The following is a 19,350-nucleotide window of genomic DNA, read 5'->3' as shown; positions in this document are numbered from 1 at the left end:
GAATTACTCAGTATGTTTTATAATAAGAGAGTTTAGGAGTTATTTTTCTTCAGCATGTCCATGATCCTAATACAATCCCAGCTACCAGTTCACACATAAGACTTGCAATAGCAATTTCAATATAGGATATCATGCGCACTGAGATAACGTGTGACAGAAGTTTCTCATCATGTCTCACACTGTGGAAATTCATCACAGGACTGAGGTTGAGATATGAAAAAAAGGGAAAAAAGGGAAGCCTAAGTGCAGTCAGTGGAGCCACATGATCATTCATCTTTTACTTGCTGTCTGGTACTGACTGACAGGCCCGCCGACAGGGGGGGACAAACGGGTATGTTGTCCCGGGCCCAGGAATGGGGAGGGCCCAGAACTGGGCTCTCATGAAGTTGCGATTATTTGATTTCATTTCAAAATGTGTTGATTTGGGGGAGAAATGTGCTATATTTGCATTCAATAAATGATTTCTAGATCTTTTGCCTTTATTGTCTTTGAAAAAGGCATCAAGAACCCCCTACCACCCCTAATGCAAAAATGGTTTGGTCTGACTCTTTGATTAAGGGGAAAAAAACGACATCGTTCGATCATAGCGCTTCGACAATCAGCGTGCGTGCCATTTGCCAACATGCACAAGTCAGGAGCACAGAAAAGAAAAGAAAAGAAAAGAGAGGAAGAAACCAAGAGACTCAGGGGCTCACTGCATAAATATTTTAAAAAAGATTCGGATGATGCAGCAGGTACTAGCAAAGGCAGTGGGGCAGCTGAGCCAGGTAAGACCAGTGTTGGGCACGTTACTTTCAAAAAGTAATTAGTTAGATTACTCGTTACTAAAAAAAGTAACGCCGTTAGTAACGCCATTTATTTCTAACGCCGTTATTCCCATCACTGGGTAAGACACAGCCAACTTTTTCCAGCCCCGTAAAGTAACCCCAACCGCGGCACGCAATTCATATTACAAACGAGGGGAGAGCAAGTCACACTGAACACCATATCAAACGCACAGGGCATTGAATCATTTCATAACCACAACGGCTTAATAACATTGTGTTTCATATATCTGATTGAAGCTAAGAATATTCACATTAGCCCGCAATCATATCCCGCCGTTTCTCGAGCGGTGTGTTCTTCTCTGCTTTTCACACTGGACAGTACGCATGCACAGTATACTATGTTCGCCCCCAGCCCTGCCCGAAATCCCCAGTCCATCACTGCTCCTTCAAGAGCACCCCAATCGCGTGATTATAGTAGACTATCCACGAGTTTAGGAAGGCATTGCGGGGGCTGTCGCATGCAGGCTTGGGGCATAATGGAATACATTTAATGGCGTTCGGTTAAAGGATACAAAATAACAGTAACCGCTTATTCCGTTACAGTACAGGGGGGAAAGATTCAGTGAAATGGTTTTTGAATACCTGTCATTTAAGGGTTGGAGTGAGTAGAGACTGGGATAAGAGGTGGGTGTGTGTGTGTGGGTTGGCCCGGGGAGGGGCCCATTCAGAGCATTTTGTCCCGGGCCCAGCCAAAGCTGTCAGCGGCCCTGCTGACTGATACTAAAAACACACACTGCCTTTAATCAAAGTTGCCATGGACTTTAACAATACTCAACTTCTTTTTTTCTCTCTCATTACTTCAAAGGTAATCAATCTCTCTCTCTCTCTCTCTCTCTCTCTCTCTCTCTCTCATCATGTAAAAGTAGCAGAAAAGCACTCAAATTTCTCTCAGGAAAAATGGGCATGAGATGTGAGTAATTATTGAGCATCTGAAGCCCAAGTGCTTCACTATTCTTAAATTGCTGTGAAGATGCAGCCTACTGATGGTGGTATCTGCATTCTTTAGTCTCAAATATTTACAAGTCTGCTTTTTAATTTTAGCTTCTGGTTACTGCCAGCATAATTGTTGCTGTTCTCTCAGTCTGTTCATTAATCAGTGAAGAGCAGACTGTGAATTGGAATATCATCCAGTTATTTCAGTTAAGAATCAAGTTCATCAATACAGAAAATAACTATCAGTAATTGTGTTAATTCATCACCAGTCATGACTTTCTCATGCTATATAATATAGTTAGTGACATAGCTATCTGTGCATTGTCTGGGTGCAGGCACTTATGGATGCAAGTGCAGGGGACAGCAGGCGTGTTTCAAACTGTCAACAAATCCAAATCAGTAAGCTAAAGACATAGTCAGTGACAGGCATGGGTCGGTTGATCAACTAACAGGATGTCAAAGGGCAGGCGAGGAAACGGAGTCGGAAAATAAATGTAAACTGCGTCAAAACACAAGTAGTCAGGCAGGAAGTCAGAAGGCTTGGTATGATCAGGTATGAAGACACAGAATGATACTTCACAATGGATGTTTGTGACTGCTGAGCTTATATAGGGAAGTGATTACTGGCAAATAGGAGACAGGTGCACTTGTTAGTACTCCGGAGATGAGGGGCACTGTGGTGCTTGGGAGACGTAGTCTGGCACAGCCATGTTTGGAGGCTGCTCCAAACTCTGGTTTTCAGCACTGTTACTGACAGGAAACACCCCCACCCCCAACCCGAGGTGCAAACTCTTTTCTCAGACGACCTCTCTTTCTTGGCGCTGGCTTGTCTGGATGCTCATTGTGGAATTCATGGGTGAGGAGTGGATCCAAGATGTCTCTGGAGCTAACCCAGCTGCGGTCCTCCGGGTTGTACCCCTCCCAATCAACCAGGTACTCTAGCTACCCTTGTTGGTGCCGAGAGTTGAGGATTTTATGAACCTGGTATATAGGGTCTCCTTCTAGTTCCAAGGAGGGAGGTTCTTGGGTGGGTGTGTTTGTGGCTAGGGGGCCTTGGATGGCAAGCTTTAAGCATGACACATGGAATGTGGAAGCCCTTCTGCATTGAAGTGGAAGTTCCAACTTATATGAAACCTCATTGACTTTGCGAATCACCTTATAAGGACCAATGTATTGGGTTTGGAGCTTCCAGTAGGTATTTGGCTCTCGTAAGTCCTTCGTGAACACTCACACTCAGTCGCCTGGAGCATATTTTGGGGTCTTCCCTCTATGCTTCTCTGTGTGCTGCTTATACTTATTGTTGACTCATTCTAGTCTTTGGTGAACTTCCTCCCATACTTGCTCACTCCTCTTAAACCAAGAGTCCAGGATTTGAGTTGGGGAATTGTCCCAGGGGAAGAGTGGTGGTTGATAGCCAAGGATACACTGAAACAGAGTTAATAGAGTAGCAGAATGTTTCAAAGAGTTCTGTGCATATTACACCCAGGGAAGGAATCATGCCCAGTCTTTCTGGTTCCTCATACAGAAAATACTGACAATATCTTCAGGGATACCAGAGTATCTGAAGATGTGATTAAATATGAGTTCTGTGGTTTTGAATGCCATGGGTAGAATGGATAGAGGGAGGAGTTTGAGAGCTTTGGAGAATTGATCCATGACCACTAGGATGACTGTATTACCTTGGGATCAGGGTAGGTTAGTGATAAAGTCTATGGCTATATGTGACCAGGGTCATTGAGGCACTGGGAGTGGACAGAGCTTTCCAGCAGGTGGAGCTTGTGGTACCTTTGCTTGGGCATAGGCAGAGCACAATGAGACAACATGGTTAATTTCAGAGATCATGGTCTCCCACCAATACTTATTTTTGAGAAGTTGATCGGTTCAGTAACTACTGGGGTGTCCTGTGGCCAGAGAGGAGTGGGCCCAAGTGATGAGTTTACCTCAGAGTCAGGGCAGCACATACATGAGTCCAGGGGGACAGTTCTCAGGTGGATTGGGAGGTTGAGATTGTGCTATTTCTTTATCTATGTCCCAGGACATGGCTTGCACAAAACATTCAGGTGATAAGCTGGGTGTGGGTTCTGGAGTGTGGTTTAAAGTGGTGTGGATTCTGGAGAGGGTGTCTGCTTTAGTGTTTCTAGAACCAGGGCAGTAGGAGATCGTGAATCAGAATAGGGTGAAGAACAAGGCCCAGCTAGCTTGATATGAGTTCAGACATTTAGCTGTCTTCAAGTATTCTAGATTTTTATGGCCTGTGAGGATAGTGAATGGACGTGTGGTGCCTTCTAGCCAGTGTCTCCATTTGTCTAGTGCCAGTTTAATAGATAAGAGTTCTCGATTGCCAGTGTCATAGTTCTGCTTGGCTGGGGTGAGTTTCTTGGAGTAGAAAGTGATGGGGTGTAATTTTAGTTTATCCACTAAGCACTGAGAAAGGACCCCTCCCACTCCAGTCTTTGAAGTGTCGACCTCAACAACAAAAGGATCTGGATGCTGAAGGATGGGGGCTGTTGTAAAGGTGCTCTTGAGATAGTTGAAAGTTTCCTCGGCTGCTGGGTTCCATTGGAGGCATCACGGTCCCTTCTTGAGCAGGGTCATGAGAGGAATGGCAATTGTGTTGAACCCATGGATGAAGTGGCAATAAAAGTTTGCAAACCCCAGGAAGTGTTGTAGTTCTTTCATGGTAGTGGGAGTTGGCCAAGATGTGACCACCGAGACCTTGCTCTGGTCCATGCTTACACTTTCTGCACTGATTATGTACCCAAGGAAGGATATCTGGTGGATGTGAAACTCACATTTCTCTGCTTTAACATACACGTGGTTCTTCAATAGTTGGGCGAGTACTGATATTACATGTTTGTGATGCAAATTTTCATCGTGGGAGTAGATCAGGATGTCATCTATGTAAGCTATTACAAACCTCCCCAGTATGTCTCTGAGTACATCATTTATGAGACACTGGAAGACACTTGGCACACAAGAAAACCCATAAGGCATGACCAAATATTCTAAGTGCCCAGATGTAGTACTAAATGCAGTCTTCCACTCATCGCCTTCTCGAATCCTGAGTAGGTTGTAGGCACTTCAAAAATCCAGCTTTGAGAAGATCTTAGTTGATCTGAGCTGTTCCAAAGCTGATGGCATCAGGGGAAGTGGATTGGGATATTTGACTGTGATTTGGTTCAAGCCTCGATAGTCTATGCAGGAATAAAGACCTCCTCCTTTCTTCTCCACAAAAAAGAAGTTGGCTGAAGCTGGAGATGTCAATGGCCTAATATACCCCTGTTGCAAAGCCTCCTGTACATACTCTTCCATGGCAGCTTGTTCGGTGATGTGCAGCTTGTGTGGTTGTGAGGAGAAGTAATACTTGGGAGGAGGTCAATGGCACAGTCATAGGTTTGATGAGGAGGTAAGCCACTAGCCTTACCCTTACTAAAAACATCCTTGAGGTCAAGGTAACATGAAGGATCATTGTCTAAGGAGTCAGGCAGTGGACTCTTGACCAAGGTGGACAATATCAAGATTTGTAGGAGTTTCAGGCAGTTCTGGAAGCAAGACAGGGACCATTGAAGAATTTCTCTATGTTTCCGTGAGATGAGAGGGTCATGAAGCTGGAGCCATGGGAACCCCAAGACAAGATCATGATAGGCTGTGTGAGTGACCAACAAGGAAATGTGTTCAGCATGAAGTGCTCCCACCTGGATTTTGAGGGGTGACGTGCATGTGGTCACAAGCCCATCACTGATGGGACCCCCATCAATGGTCTTAAGGTTTACTGGTCATTGGAGTTCTTCCATGGGTAAATTGTATTTCTGGACAATCATACAACTGATGAGGTTCCCCTCTGCCCCTGAGTCTATGAAGGCAGAGAGAACATGGGTCAAGTCTGGCAGCTTTAACACTACAGGCATCTTTAGAGAATGTGATATGTGAACCATTTCATGACTCACTGGGCTGGGTTGATTGGTTTCTTGATGGATACGATTCTCCTTCTTAGGGTTTGGTGGGTGAACTGGGCACTTGGCTGGTAGATGGCCGGACTCACCACAGTAGAAACATAATCCCTCACAGCACCTCCTATCCCTCTCTGAATGTTGTAGGCAAGTATGAGAGACCTCCATGGGAGTCAGGGATGCCAGACTAGTAAGAGGGGCTGGAGAAGACTGTAACGTAGGTCAGTTTCTCAGAAGGTGGTCAAGGCAAATAGCCAGATTAATGAGGGAGTCTAGAGTGAGATGTTCATCACAGCTTGCCAGTTCAATGAGCACTTCAGGGAGTAGACCTTGATGAAAGGTGGCCTTAAAAGTGGGCTCATTCCAGACATTACTGGCAGCTAGTGTGCAAAATTCCAATGCATACTCGGCCACTCTCCTATCTCCCTGTCTGATGGTTAGCAGGCTCTTGCCGACATCCACACCTTCAGGTTGGTGATCAAAAACTCATTTGAACAGTTCAATAAATCTATTTTATGAGGTGGTGTGTTCACCCCCATGCTCCCAAACAGCATTAGCCCACTGTAAAGCTTTGCCTGGTAGAAGATTGAGGAATTGGGTGATTTTCTGTTCCTCTGTGGCTCCCATGAGAGTGGTGAAATAGAGGGAGCACTGTAGAAGAAATCCCTTGCAGTCAGAAACTTCCCCTGAATACTTTTCGGGATGCGGAACCATTTTGGATGCACCAGCGGAGGACAAGGGGCATGTCAGGATGGCCTGCAAAACAACAGCAGTGAATTGTGACATTCTGGTGTTAAGATCACTTATCATTTGCTGATGCTCTCCTAACAGTTGCCCCTGAGCATTGAGCACAGTTCGCTTTGCTTTCTCTGCTGCATCCATCGCTGGTGAAGTATCCTGCCAGGGTGCAGGCACTTATGGATGCAAGTGCAGGGGAAAGTGGATGCATTGCAAACTGTCAACAAATCCAAATCAGTAAGCTGAAGATGTAGCCAGGGATGGGCACGGGTTGGTTAATCAACTCACGGGATGTCAAAGGGCAGGCGAGGAAACGGAGTCAGAAAATAAATGTAAACTGAGTCAAAACACGAGAAGTCAGGCAGGAAGTCAGAAGGCTTGGCATGATCAGGTACAGAGACACAGAATGATACTTAGCAATGGGTGTCTGTGACTGCTGAGCTTATATAGGGAAGTGATTACTGGCAATTTTTTTAATTATTTTTATTTTGTTTTATTTTTATTTATTTATTTTTTTCTTTGTCTATAATTGTAAAGCGTCCTTGGGTTTCTTGAAAGGCGCTATATAAGTTTAACTTATTATTATTATTATTATTATTATTATTATTATTATTATTAAATAGGAGACAGGTGCAGTTGTTATTACGCCAGAGATGAGGGGCACTGTGGTGCTTGGGAGATGTAGTCTGGAGCAGCCATGTTTGGTGGCTGCTCCAAACTCCAGTTTTCAGCACTGTTACTGACATGCATCTGAATATAGATAGTTCACCAGACTGCAGTGTTAAATTTGAGGACTAGTGCAACTGGCCTGACCTCAGTAAAATGTCTTTATATGCTGGAGTAAACAAAGACTTGAATAAAATGAGTCGTGTCTTTACATCCTTAAAAGGCATGAACTCCATCTATTTAAGAAAGAGGTAAGTTTCATTACTTTGTTAACTGGTCTCAGTAAACCTGCTGAAACTGTCCAAACTACAAACATGGACACCATGGACTACATGGACTACATTACCCAGAACTCACAGCACTTTCTGTCTCCCAATTATTGAACCCAGCTCATCATTCCAATTAGTCCCCCTGCCTATATAAACCTCTCTCTCACACCATTCCATTACGAAGTATCGTTCTGCCTATATCAGTTCATACCAAGACTTGTTTTCTGACTGACTCTTGTTCTTCTGACTCTTGCTTCTCTATTTCTCATTTTTGCTCTCTGTCTTTCCCCCTTTACACTGTTTGCCGATCACCTGACCCTCGCTAGTTCTACGACTCTGAGTCTCATCTCTTGTTTTGGCTCTGTTACTGTTTGCTCCTCGTCACTCTTCTATGCATACATCCATAAGTGCCTGCACCGTGACAGGATGCTTCGCCTCCATGGATGTAGCAGAAGAGGTGAAGCGAACTGCTCTCAATGCCCAAGGTCACTTATTAGGAGAGTATCAGCAGATGCTAGCCGACCTCAACACCAGAAAGGCCTAACTAGCAACTGTGATGTCACAGGCTCTCCTAACGCATTCTGAGTCATCTCCTAGCCCAGCGCTACAACTTCTGGCTCCAGAAAAATTAGCTGGAGATCCATTTGCCTGTAAAAGCTTCCTTCTCCAATGTTCCATGTACTTCACTGCTATGCCTAACATGTCTGACGAGCATAAGATTGCCTTCTTCTTCCTTTCCTTCCTTACGGGAAAAGGGCTGCAATGGGCCAGCACAGTTTGGAGTAAAGGCAGTAAGCTGACTAAGTCTTATGAGCAATTTCTCACTCTGTTCAAAAGGGTTTTTGAGCACGAACCCAAGGAGATTGAAGTAGGTGAAAGTTTACTCACCATATCACAGGGCTCCAGAAGCATGGCAGAGTATGCTCTGGAATTCAGAACACTGGTGGCCGCTAGTGGATGGAATGATCCCGCACTGAAAGCTGTATTTCGCCAAGGTTTGCGCCCTGAGATTCTGAGCGAACTCACCTGCCATGATGAACAACTCACGCTCAGTTCTCTCATTGACCTCGTGATTCATCTTGGTAATCTCTTGGCTCATCAACCTTCCCTACAGGAGAGTGGTAAACCGGATTCACTTTTGGAGGACAGTTCTGCCATGGAAGTCTCACGCACCCGCCTAACTCGCTCTGAATGTGCCAGGAGGAGGAAGGAGGGTCTGTGTTTCTACTGCGGTAGCCCTGAACATCAGCTCAATTGCTGTCCCATTCTTCCTTCTCACTTGTCTCCTACAGAGGGTCCTCCATGCAATGTAAGTCTGATAAGAAGGTTCAATTCCAAATCGTACAAGGTTCCAGTACTTTTAAAGTTGGCTACTTCTACCCAGATCTTCTCTGTTTTCATAGATTCAGGGGCAGAGGGGAACTTCATCAGCAGCTTAATCGTTCAGAAGTTCAACTTGCATACAACCCCACTTCACAGTGTGCTCAGCATTCAGACCATCAACAGAGGACCAATAGGAGATGGCTTTGTCACCCTTCGCACAGCTCCTCTCTGCATCCAAGTGGGTGCCATACACTCAGAGCTTATCTCACTCTATATCACCACTACCATAAGTCATGAGCTCATCTTTGGCTACCCTTGGATCCAGCTTCACAACCCCCTAATCTCATGGCAAAACAAGGACATTCTACAGTTGTCACTTGCATGTTGTCAGGGCTGCATTGCTCATCCTCAAGTCGCTCTCGCATTCACCTCTGTGGACAGCCCTCAGCCAGACACTCTGGACAACATTCCCGAATGTTATCCGGATCTCAAGGAGGTTTTCAGCAAGGGAAAAGCCTGTGGTTTGCCACCTCACAGACCATATGACTGTGCGACTGACCTCCTGCCAGGTATGTCACCACCTCGGGGGCATATATACTCTCTGTCTCAGAAAGAACAAGCCGCTATGGATGAGTACATTCAGGAGGCTCTCAAGCAGGGTTACATTCCACCCTTCAAGGTCTCCGGCCTCGGCTGGCTTCCTCTTTGTAGAAAAATGAAGCAGGGGTCTTAGCCCATGTATCGACTACAGGGGATTGAACCAGGTATCAGTGAAATACCCTTATCCACTTCCTCTTGTTCCTGCAGCCCTGGAACAACTTAGATCAGCAAAAATCTTCTTCAAGCTTGATTTACGCAGTGCATACAATCTCATCAGGATCAAAAAGGGAGATGAATGGAAAACCACATTCAGCACTACCACCAGTCATTTCAAATACTGGGTAATGCTGTATGACCTTTCTTTGGTGCCTAGCGTGTTCCAGTGCCTTATCAACGATGTGCTATGGGACATGCTGGGCAAATATGCTATTGATGACATCCTGATATACTCCCCAGATGAAGAAAGTCATCAAAACATGTAAGAACAGTTCTTCAACGCCTGCTCCAGGATCATCTCTATGTTAAAGCAGAAAAATGTGAGTTCCGTCAAATGCGTATCTCCTTCCTTGGATAAGTCATCAGTTCTGAGGGAGTTTGTATGGACTTGTCAAAGGTCTCTGCAGTTACATCTTGGCCCATTCCCACTTCCATCAAAGACCTTCAGCATTTTCTAGGTTTTGCAAACTTCTGTCGTTGGTTTATTAGAGGGTTCAACTCAATCACCACCCCCTTGACAGCACTTTTCAAGAAGGGACCCAAGTGCCTTCAGTGGAACCCTGCAGCAGAAGAAGCCTTCTTTCGTCTCAAGAAAGCCTTCACCTCTGCCCCCATCTTACAGCATCCCGATTCTTCCAAGCCTTTCATCCTGGAAGTTGATGCCTCCAACATGGGGGTAGGGGCGGTTCCCTCCCAACATTTTGGGGAGAAACAGAAACTTCATCCAGTGGCCTTCTTTTCAAGGAAACTCTCATCAGCAGAAAGAAATTATGATGTGGGGAATCGGGAGCTACTCACAATCAAGCTAGTCCTCAAAGAATGGTGCCACTGGTTGGAAGGTGCCAATCACCCGTTCATAATCCTAACAGACCATAAGAACCTAGAATATCTCTGGAAGGCCAAGCGGTTAAACCCTCATCAGGCCAGATGGGCCCTCTTCTTCACAAGATTCAATTTCATCATCTCTTTCCGCCCTAGCTCCAAGAATACTAAAGCTGATGCCCTCTCACAAATCTTTGCACCCTCTCATCAGGACTCTGCTGCCCATCCCATCCTCCCTTCTCAATGTTTCATCCAGTCCATCACTTGGGACCTAGACAGAGAAATCAGAAACTCTCAACCCCAACAACTTCCCTTCCCTATGAGAAGATAACAGAAATAATCCTAGATTCCTATTTAATACTGTAGCAAATTTAACCAGGAATAAGTCCACTATAGACACATGCATACCTGTAGTATGTAGTAGCAATGATTCCATGAATTTTTTTAATGACAAAATTGAGAATATCCGACAAAAAATTCAAACTACTAATTTAAGGTCAGACAATGTAAGTGACCCTGTAGTTAACAATATAACTGTATCAGATCATCAATTAGAATGTTTTACTCCCCTAAAAGAAACTGAATTACTTTCATTAATCTCAGCATCAAAAGCCTCAACTTGTGTACTAGATCCCTTACCTACACGTCTATTCAAACAGATAATACCTGAAGTAATTGAACAGCTTCTAAAAATAATAAATTCTTCTCTTACAATTGGCTATGTACCCAAATCCTTTAAACTAGCAGTTATCAAACCCCTGATTAAAAAACCTGACCTTGATCCCTGTCAGCTGTCCAATTATCAGCCAATATCAAACCTCCCCTTTATCTCCAAGATCCTTGAAAAAGCCGTGGCACAGCAGTTATGCTCATATTTACATAGGAATAACATCCATGAAATGTATCAGTCAGGATTTAGACCTCATCATAGCACAGAGACAGCTTTGGTTAAAGTAGTAAATGACCTACTGCTGGCGTCTGATCAGGGCTGTGTCTCGCTGCTTGTGTTGCTTGACCTTAGTGCAGCATTTGATACCATTGATCATTCCATTCTTCTGGATAGAGTAGAAAATGTTGTGGGAGTTAAGGGAACAGCCCTCTCCTGGCCCAGGTCTTATTTAACTGATCGCTATCAGTATGTTGATATAGATGGTGATTTTTCTAGACGTACTGAGGTAAAGTTTGGTGTTCCACAAGGTTCTGTCTTGGGTCCACTGCTTTTTTCTTTATATATGTTACCTCTGGGTGATATTATTCATAAACATTGTATTAGTTTCCACTGTTATGCTGATGACACACAATTGTATGTTTCTGCAAAACCTGATGAGAGACACCAGCTTAATAGAATTGAGGAATGTATAAAGGACATTAGACACTGGATGCTTATTTACTTCCTTCTGCTTAACTCTGACAAGACTGAAGTACTTGTACTAGGACCACATGCAGCTAGAAGTAAGTTTTCTGATTACACAGTAACTCTGGATGGCCTTTCTGTTTCTTCACATGCAGCAGTAAAAGACCTCAGAGTGATTATTGACCCCAGTCTTTCATTCGAAACTCACATTGATAACATTATCCAGATAGCTTTCTTTCATCGCAGAAATATTGCTAAAATAAGACATTTAATGTTACTACATGATACAGAAAATCTAGTTCATGCTTTTGTTACCTCCAGGTTGGATTATTGTAATGCCTTACTGTCTGGATCAGGGCTATTCAAATGGTGGCCCGCAGGCCACATGCGGCCCAGAGGCAACCTCCGAGTGGCCCAGCCCGTGGTCCCACCAGAAAGGCAGAGTGAGAGCCGCATATTAAAAAAAAAAAAACATTTCGGGAGCCTTTAAAAATTCCCACAGTAGTACAGACCATGAATGCAACACTCCGCGTATCCTAGCAACACTCAGCCCATAAGTCAGTGCATTTTTGTTGACAGAAATGGTAGTAGTCGCCGGTAGAAGCAAATAACATGTCTTTCTCAAAGCAGAAACGTACAATTGAAAATGAAAACCATTGGTTTAAACCCGCCTGGACTGATAAATAACTATTGATATTACCACCAAGTTTAAATGCCAAACTGATGTGTTTAATTTGTAATGAGTGTGTCGCGGTTCTGAAAGATTACAATGTGCGGAGGCACCACGTTGAGAAACACCTGACTTTGCATGCAAACTTTCCCGAGGGATCCCAGGAGAGGGCGGCAAAAGTGCAGAGTTTGGTTGCATCGTACAACCGGAGCTGTACTACCATGGTCCGGTCATGCACAGCCCAAGAGAGAGCTACAGCAGCTTCCCTGGATCTTGGCCAAAAAGAAAAGACCATTTACAGACTCATAAACTGTCAAAGACTGCATGCTGGCCATAGTGGATGAAGTAATAAATGACAAAATTAAAACGAGTGTGACATCAGCTATTAAAAATGTACCCATGTCAGACACCTCAAACATTCGAAGGGTGGAAATTCTTGCCACAGATGTGTTTGAAACACTGTTGGAAGACCTGAGGAAAGCTGAGGTAATGTCTATAGCTGTAGATGAGTCCACAGACAAAACAGATACCGCACAGTTGTGCATATTTGTCCGTTTTTTTGATGGGAATTGCTTCTGAGAGGAACTGCTTGGTCTACTGCCGCTAGAAGGGCGCACAACTGGCGAGATACTGTTTGAGAAAATTTCAGCTTTTTTCAAAGACAATGGTCTGGATATGAAGCGTGTGTGTATGCTTGTGACTGATTGGGCACCATCTATGGCAGGAAAAGTGAATGGTTTGGCAGCACGTTGGTCTGCTGTTACACCAAGGATGATATCCTACACTGCATTGTGCATCAGACAGCATTGTGCGCAAAACTAAACGGGGAGCTTAAAACGACAATGGACAGCGTGATGGCAATAATTAATTTTATCCGCTCCACATCAAGCCTCCAACACCGCTTATTCTGCATGCTGCTGTCAGAAATGTCTGCTGAGCACCACAACCTGCTTCTCCACAATGACATCAGGTGGCTGTCCAAAGGCAGAGCACTGGAGCGTTTCTGCAATCTCAGAGAGGAGATCACAACTTTTTTCCACAGCAGCAAGCAGAAAAAGGCAGAAACACACTTAAATCGCATACTGGACGACAACTTCATGGCCCATGTCTGCTTTCTGAGCGACATATTCAAACACCTCAATGACCTAAATCTGGGACTACAAGGCAGAGACAAAACTGTCACTGAACTTGTGGAACAGACGCGCACATTCCAAGTCAAACTGGACCTTTTCGCGACTGACTTGACCACAGGCCAAATGCTGCATTTTCTGACACTCCGCAACTGCATCTCATCCCCGGCACAGATCGTGGATACAATGAAAGAATTTATTGCGAGGTTGAAAGAGAACTTTGTCGGTCGATTTGATGGACTTCCTCTGCCCACAGAGGTGATGGACTTTGACAGAGACCCATTCACCACTGCAACAGGAGGGGACTTATCCACCAGAGCAAAGTAAGTGGTCCCTTCCATTGATGAGGGGAAATTCATTCTTGAGCTAGTTGACATTCAGTCCTCCATAACCATGGCATGGGAGCTTCGCACTCACGGGCCTGCAAAGTTTTGGACTGATGTCAACGTCCATCAGCTCCCTAATGTTAGGAGAGTAGCAGTTATCATGCTCAGTATGTTTGGATCAACATACACCTGTGAATCAAGTTTTTCACACATGAACTCAATAAAAAGCAGCTCTCGCTGCTCTCTGACTGACAGCACTCTTCACCAATGCCTTCGGATTGCATTAACATCATATGAGCCAAAAGTCAATGCTCTTGTTCAGAACAAAAAATGTCACTTCTCCCACTAAGAAGGTAATCAGATAATAGATATAGATTACATATAGAGACAATAGTAATCACCAAATTAATTTAATTTAATTTGGTCATAATGTTATGGCTGATCGGTGTATGTGGGATGTGTAACAAAGCCATGCCTAATCACACGTGTTCCCTCAGTGTGCAGTAGTAGATGTTGTATTCATGTGTTATTTACTGTTAGTTACTGTTATCACTTGTTGTGGTTTATGCACTGATAGCTTTGATAGAATTGATGGTTCCTTTTAATTCTGTTACATGCACTTTGTGATGTGCCTGGGTCATATATGACCAAAATATTTATTTTGTTTAAAAATGGATACTGGTGTTATTTGTAATACTTTGCACTATTTAATTATATGTACCTTGACATGTTCCTGGGTAAAATGTGAGCACATTTTTTATTTTATTCCAAAAGGGAAAGAAACATTACTGTTAATGTGCACTAGTTTGCTTTTATGCACTTTGAGATGTTCCTCGGTCAGGTATGAACAAAATGTTTATTTTTTTTATTTCAAAAGTGGAAAAAAGGGTTGCTACTGCCAAAGATTTGCTTAGTTATAGTTTTTTTTATTTTTGTATGTACTTTTGATGTGCCTGTGTTAGATGTGACCACATTTAAGAAGGAAACAATGAATAAATATTCCTTGGTTTTCAATACATTCATTTGTGTTATTACCTGCTGCTTACTGGCTGCCGAGAATATCTGGCCCAGCTCAATATCTTGGTTTGAAAATTTGGCCCAACTAAATTTGTAATTGAATAGCCCTGGTCTGGATGTTCCAATAAGTGCATAAACAAGCTCCAGTTAGTTCAAAATGCAGCAGCAAGAGTCCTTACTAGAACTAGAAAATATGACCACATCACCCCTGTCTTATCCACATTGCATTGGCTCCCAATCAAACTTCGTATTGATTATAAAGTACTACTATTGACCTTTAAAGCACTGAATGGTCTCACACCACAGTACCTGAGTGAACTTCTGCTCCTCTATGACCCACCATGCCTACTTAGATCAAAAGGTGCAGGCTATCTGCTGGTACCTCGTATAGTGAAGGCTACATCAGGGGGCAGAGCCTTTTCTTACAAAGCCCCACAGTTATGGAACAGCCTTCCAAGTAGTGTTCAGGAATCAGACACAGTCTCAGTGTTTAAGTCTAGGCTGAAAACATATCTGTTTAGTCAAGCCTTTTGTTAATGGTGTTTATGAGGTAAAGGTATAGATCTGGAGCGTCCTCAGACATAGAGTGTTTTGGTAAACTGGGATGTATGGATGCTGTCAGTCCCCACTCGCTTGCTCACTCGAGTTTGTTGACGGTGTAGTGGCTGGCTGCTTTATGTCCCGGGGCTCCCTCATGCCTGTGTTACCTTCTGGCTCTCCCCTTTTAGTTATGCTGTCATAGTTAGTTGCCGGAGACCCTGCTTGTACTCAGTGCAATATGTATACTGTTCCTACTTATTCAGGTGACATTGAGCATACCTAACAACCTGTGTTTTCTCTCTCTTCCCCCCAAATCTGTCCCTCTGAGTTACATGTTGGTCCTGGGATCGAGATGCTGACCTCTTCTGTTCCTCAGACCTGCCTGATCCATCCTGGTGCCCTGTGTCTGGTTGGAGTGTCATCACGTCGCTCCTGTGGAGGGCGGCCCCATATGGACATTTGGGGGTTGGGCCTGGAGGATGCTCTGGACTCTTGCAGTGGTGCTTTTGTGGCTGGGGACTGCAGTTGACTTGCTGACTTTAGGACTGCAGTTGACTTGCTGACTTTAGGACTGCAGTTGACTTGCTGACTTTGGGACTATGGTTGTGAATGGTTTTGCGCTTGGGTTTTCATCAGTGGGGGGTTTATAGCATCAATGAAGCTGACTTTGTTAGGACTGTTAATGTTATAGTCATGTTGTCTGTTGTTGCCTGGATGGGGATAAGTTCCCTTTCAAGTCTGGTTCCTCTTGAGGTTTCTTCCTCGTGTCGTCTGAGGGAGTTTTTCCTTGCCACCATCGCCACAGGTGTGCTCATTGGGGATAGATTAGGGATGAAATTAGCTCATGTTTTAAGTCGTTCAAATTCTGTAAAGCTGCTTTGCGACAATGTTTACTGTTAAAAGCGCTATACAAATAAACTTGATTTGGCTTCCCGATAATCTTCCACCTGGTCTACTATATGTGCCCAAACAACTCAGAAGCAGATGCATCACCTGCCACAGGACACCTGGGCAGCCATCACACCCATCAGATGCTTCGGAACAAATATTGGTGGGAAAACATGCTCACTGAGATCAACCAGTTCATTGCATCATGTTCAGTCTATGCACAAGCCAAAGTACCCAGAACTCCACCCACTGGTAAACTCTGTCCCCTCCCTGTGCCTCAGAGACCCTGGACTCATGTAGCCATAGACTTCATCACTGACCTTCCTCCCTCACAAGATAACACTATAATTATGGTAACCATTGATCACTTCTCCAAAGCCCTCAAACTGATTCCCTTACCCAGCATTCCCACCACAGCCCAAACAGCAGAACTATTGTTCCAACAATTTTTTCGATACTATGGTCTCCCTGAAGACATTGTAAGCAATCAAGGCTCCCAGTTCATCTCGTGCTTCTGGAGGTCCTTCATGGAAAAACTAGGGGCTTCTGTGAGTCTGACATCTGGATACTACCCTCAGTCTAACAGAGAAGTCGTGAGAACCAACCAAGAAATTGGCTGTTTCTTGAAGATCTTCTGCATGCACAACCAGGGGGATTGGTCACGCTTTGTTTCATGGGCTGAGTATGCACAAAACTCCCTCAAGCACTCTGCAACCCAACTAACACCATTCCAGTGCATACTTGGCTACCAGCCGCCTCTGTTCCCCTGAGACGGCACACCCAACCAGGTCCCAGCCATTGAAGAGTGGTTCTCTTGCATCCAGGCAATATGGGAGGAGGTTCACCAGCGGATCGAGACCATCAATGCCAAGTACAAGAAGCATGCTGATAAGCATCATGCAGAAACTCCAACATACAACCCAGGTGACAGAGTTTGGGTAGCTACTAGAAACTTCAGGGAACCCAACTCCTGCAAAAAGCTCCAGCCACATTTTATCAGACCTTTTAAAGTGCTGGAACGCATCAATGAAGTCTCGTACAGACTAGAACTCCCTCCTCACAGCAGGCTGTCACCTACATTCCATGTGTCCTACCTCAAACCTGCCATCCTGGGACCTCTCGCGGAGAACTCACCTAGCCAAGAACACCCAGTTCTCGACTTGCAAGGTGAACCCATCTACCAGGTAAACAAGATCCTCAACTCTAGATGTCAAAGAGGGCAGATTGAATACCTGGTAGACTTGGAGGGTTATGGACCCGAAGAACAGAGCTGGGTTCCAGCCAAAGACATCCTAGATCTGCTACTCAAGTAAGAATTCTATGCTCTATACCCAGACAAATCTGCACTCAGAGGTAGGGGGTGTCCTAGAAAGATGACAGCTCCCAGTGGAAGCTCCCTGGGGGGCTCTGTCAGTAAACCCACTGAAACTGTCCAAACTACAAACATGGACACCGTGGACTACACTCCCCAGAACTCATAGCACCCTCTGTCTCCTGATTATTGAACCAAGCTGTCACTCATCATTCTAATTAGTCCTTCTGCCTATATAAACCTCTCTCTCACACCACTCCATTGCGAAGTATCATTCTACCTATATCAGTTCATACCAAGCCTTGTTGTCTTCTGACTCTTGCTTCTCTATTTCTCGTTTTCACTCTGTCTTTCCCCCTTTATGCTGTTTGCCTGATCCTCGCTAGTTCTATGACTCTGATTCTTGTCTCTTGTTTTGGCTCTGTTACTGTTTGAGCCTCGTCACTCTTCTCCGCATACGTCCGTAAGTGCCTGGACCGTGACAACTGGCTATATTTAACTAAGTTAGCCTGTTTACTTTGCTAATGCTAGGTTAGACTGGTATAAATTCCAGTAGTTAAAATAATTGACTAAGCAGCAAGTCAAATTCTAGCTAATGGTAAATACTGCAGACTTACAGAGAATGAATGACGGTTTCAGACAAAAGAGCATAATGGGCAGTTTTAGATAGAAAATAGAGGGGCAGGACATTAACAACTTCCATCAGTTAATAACATTTAATTAATTCATAAGTACTTTTAAAAGTAGCAACTATTTTGCTTTCACGTGATGAATTTTTGAGTAAGGTCTTGACACAGTATCTGTGCTTTCAAAAACAAATTTAAGGATCCTTGTTGTGAGGACCCTCCCTCCATTGATGTTTTCATTAATTCATGTAATTAATGCTATACATACAGTACATCTCAATATAACCCTAACCTTACAGTGGTGCTTGAAAGTTTGTGAACCCTTAGAATTTTCTATATTTCTGCATAAATGACCTAAAACATCATCAGATTTTCACACAAGTCCTAAAAGTAGATAAAGAGAACCCAGTTAAACAAATGAGACAAAAATATTATACTTGGTCATTTATTTATTGAGGAAAATGATCCAATATTACATATCTGTGAGTGGCAAAAGTATGTGAACCTTTGCTTTCAGTATCTGGTGTGACCCCCCTTGTGCAGCAATAACTGCAAATAAACATTTTCGGTAACTGTTGATCAGTCCTGCACACTGGCTTGGAGGAATTTTAGCCCATTCTGCCATACAGAACAGCTTCAACTCTGGGATGTTGGTGGGTTTCCTCACATGAACTGCTTGCTTCAGGTCCTTCCACAACATTTTGATTGGATTAAGGTCAGGACTTTGACTTGGCCATTCCAAAACATTATTCTTCTTTAACCATTCTTTGGTAGAATGACTTATGTGCTTAGGGTCATTGTCTTGCTGCATGATCCACCTTCTCTTGAGAGTCAGTTCATGGACAGATATCCTGACATTTTCCTTTAGAATTTGCTGGTATAATTCAGAATTCATTGTTCCATCAAGGGCGGTTAGTGCTGTCGCCTCACAGCAAGAAGGTCCTGGGTTCGAGCCCCAGGGCCGGCAAGGGCCTTTCTGTGTGGAGTTTGCATGTTCTCCCCGTGTCCGTGTGGGTTTCCTCCGGGTGCTCCGGTTTCCCCCACAGGCCAAAGACATACAGGTTAGGTTAACTGGTGACTCTAAATTGACCGTAGGTGTGAATGTGAGTGTGAATGGTTGTCTGTGTCTATGTGTCAGCCCTG

General features: G+C 44.1%; 1 protein-coding gene across 2 annotated transcripts in view; it reads right to left on the bottom strand.

Annotated features, from left to right (window-relative positions):
• The window catches only part of ptn (pleiotrophin), a 162,894-nt gene that overhangs the window by 28,482 nt on the left and 115,062 nt on the right, over nt 1–19,350 (bottom strand). The window lies entirely within an intron of this gene.

This window comes from Neoarius graeffei, chromosome 2, assembly GCF_027579695.1.
Source record: "Neoarius graeffei isolate fNeoGra1 chromosome 2, fNeoGra1.pri, whole genome shotgun sequence".
Lineage (NCBI taxonomy): Eukaryota > Metazoa > Chordata > Actinopteri > Siluriformes > Ariidae > Neoarius > Neoarius graeffei.
This window is presented reverse-complemented; position numbering and strand designations above follow the sequence as displayed.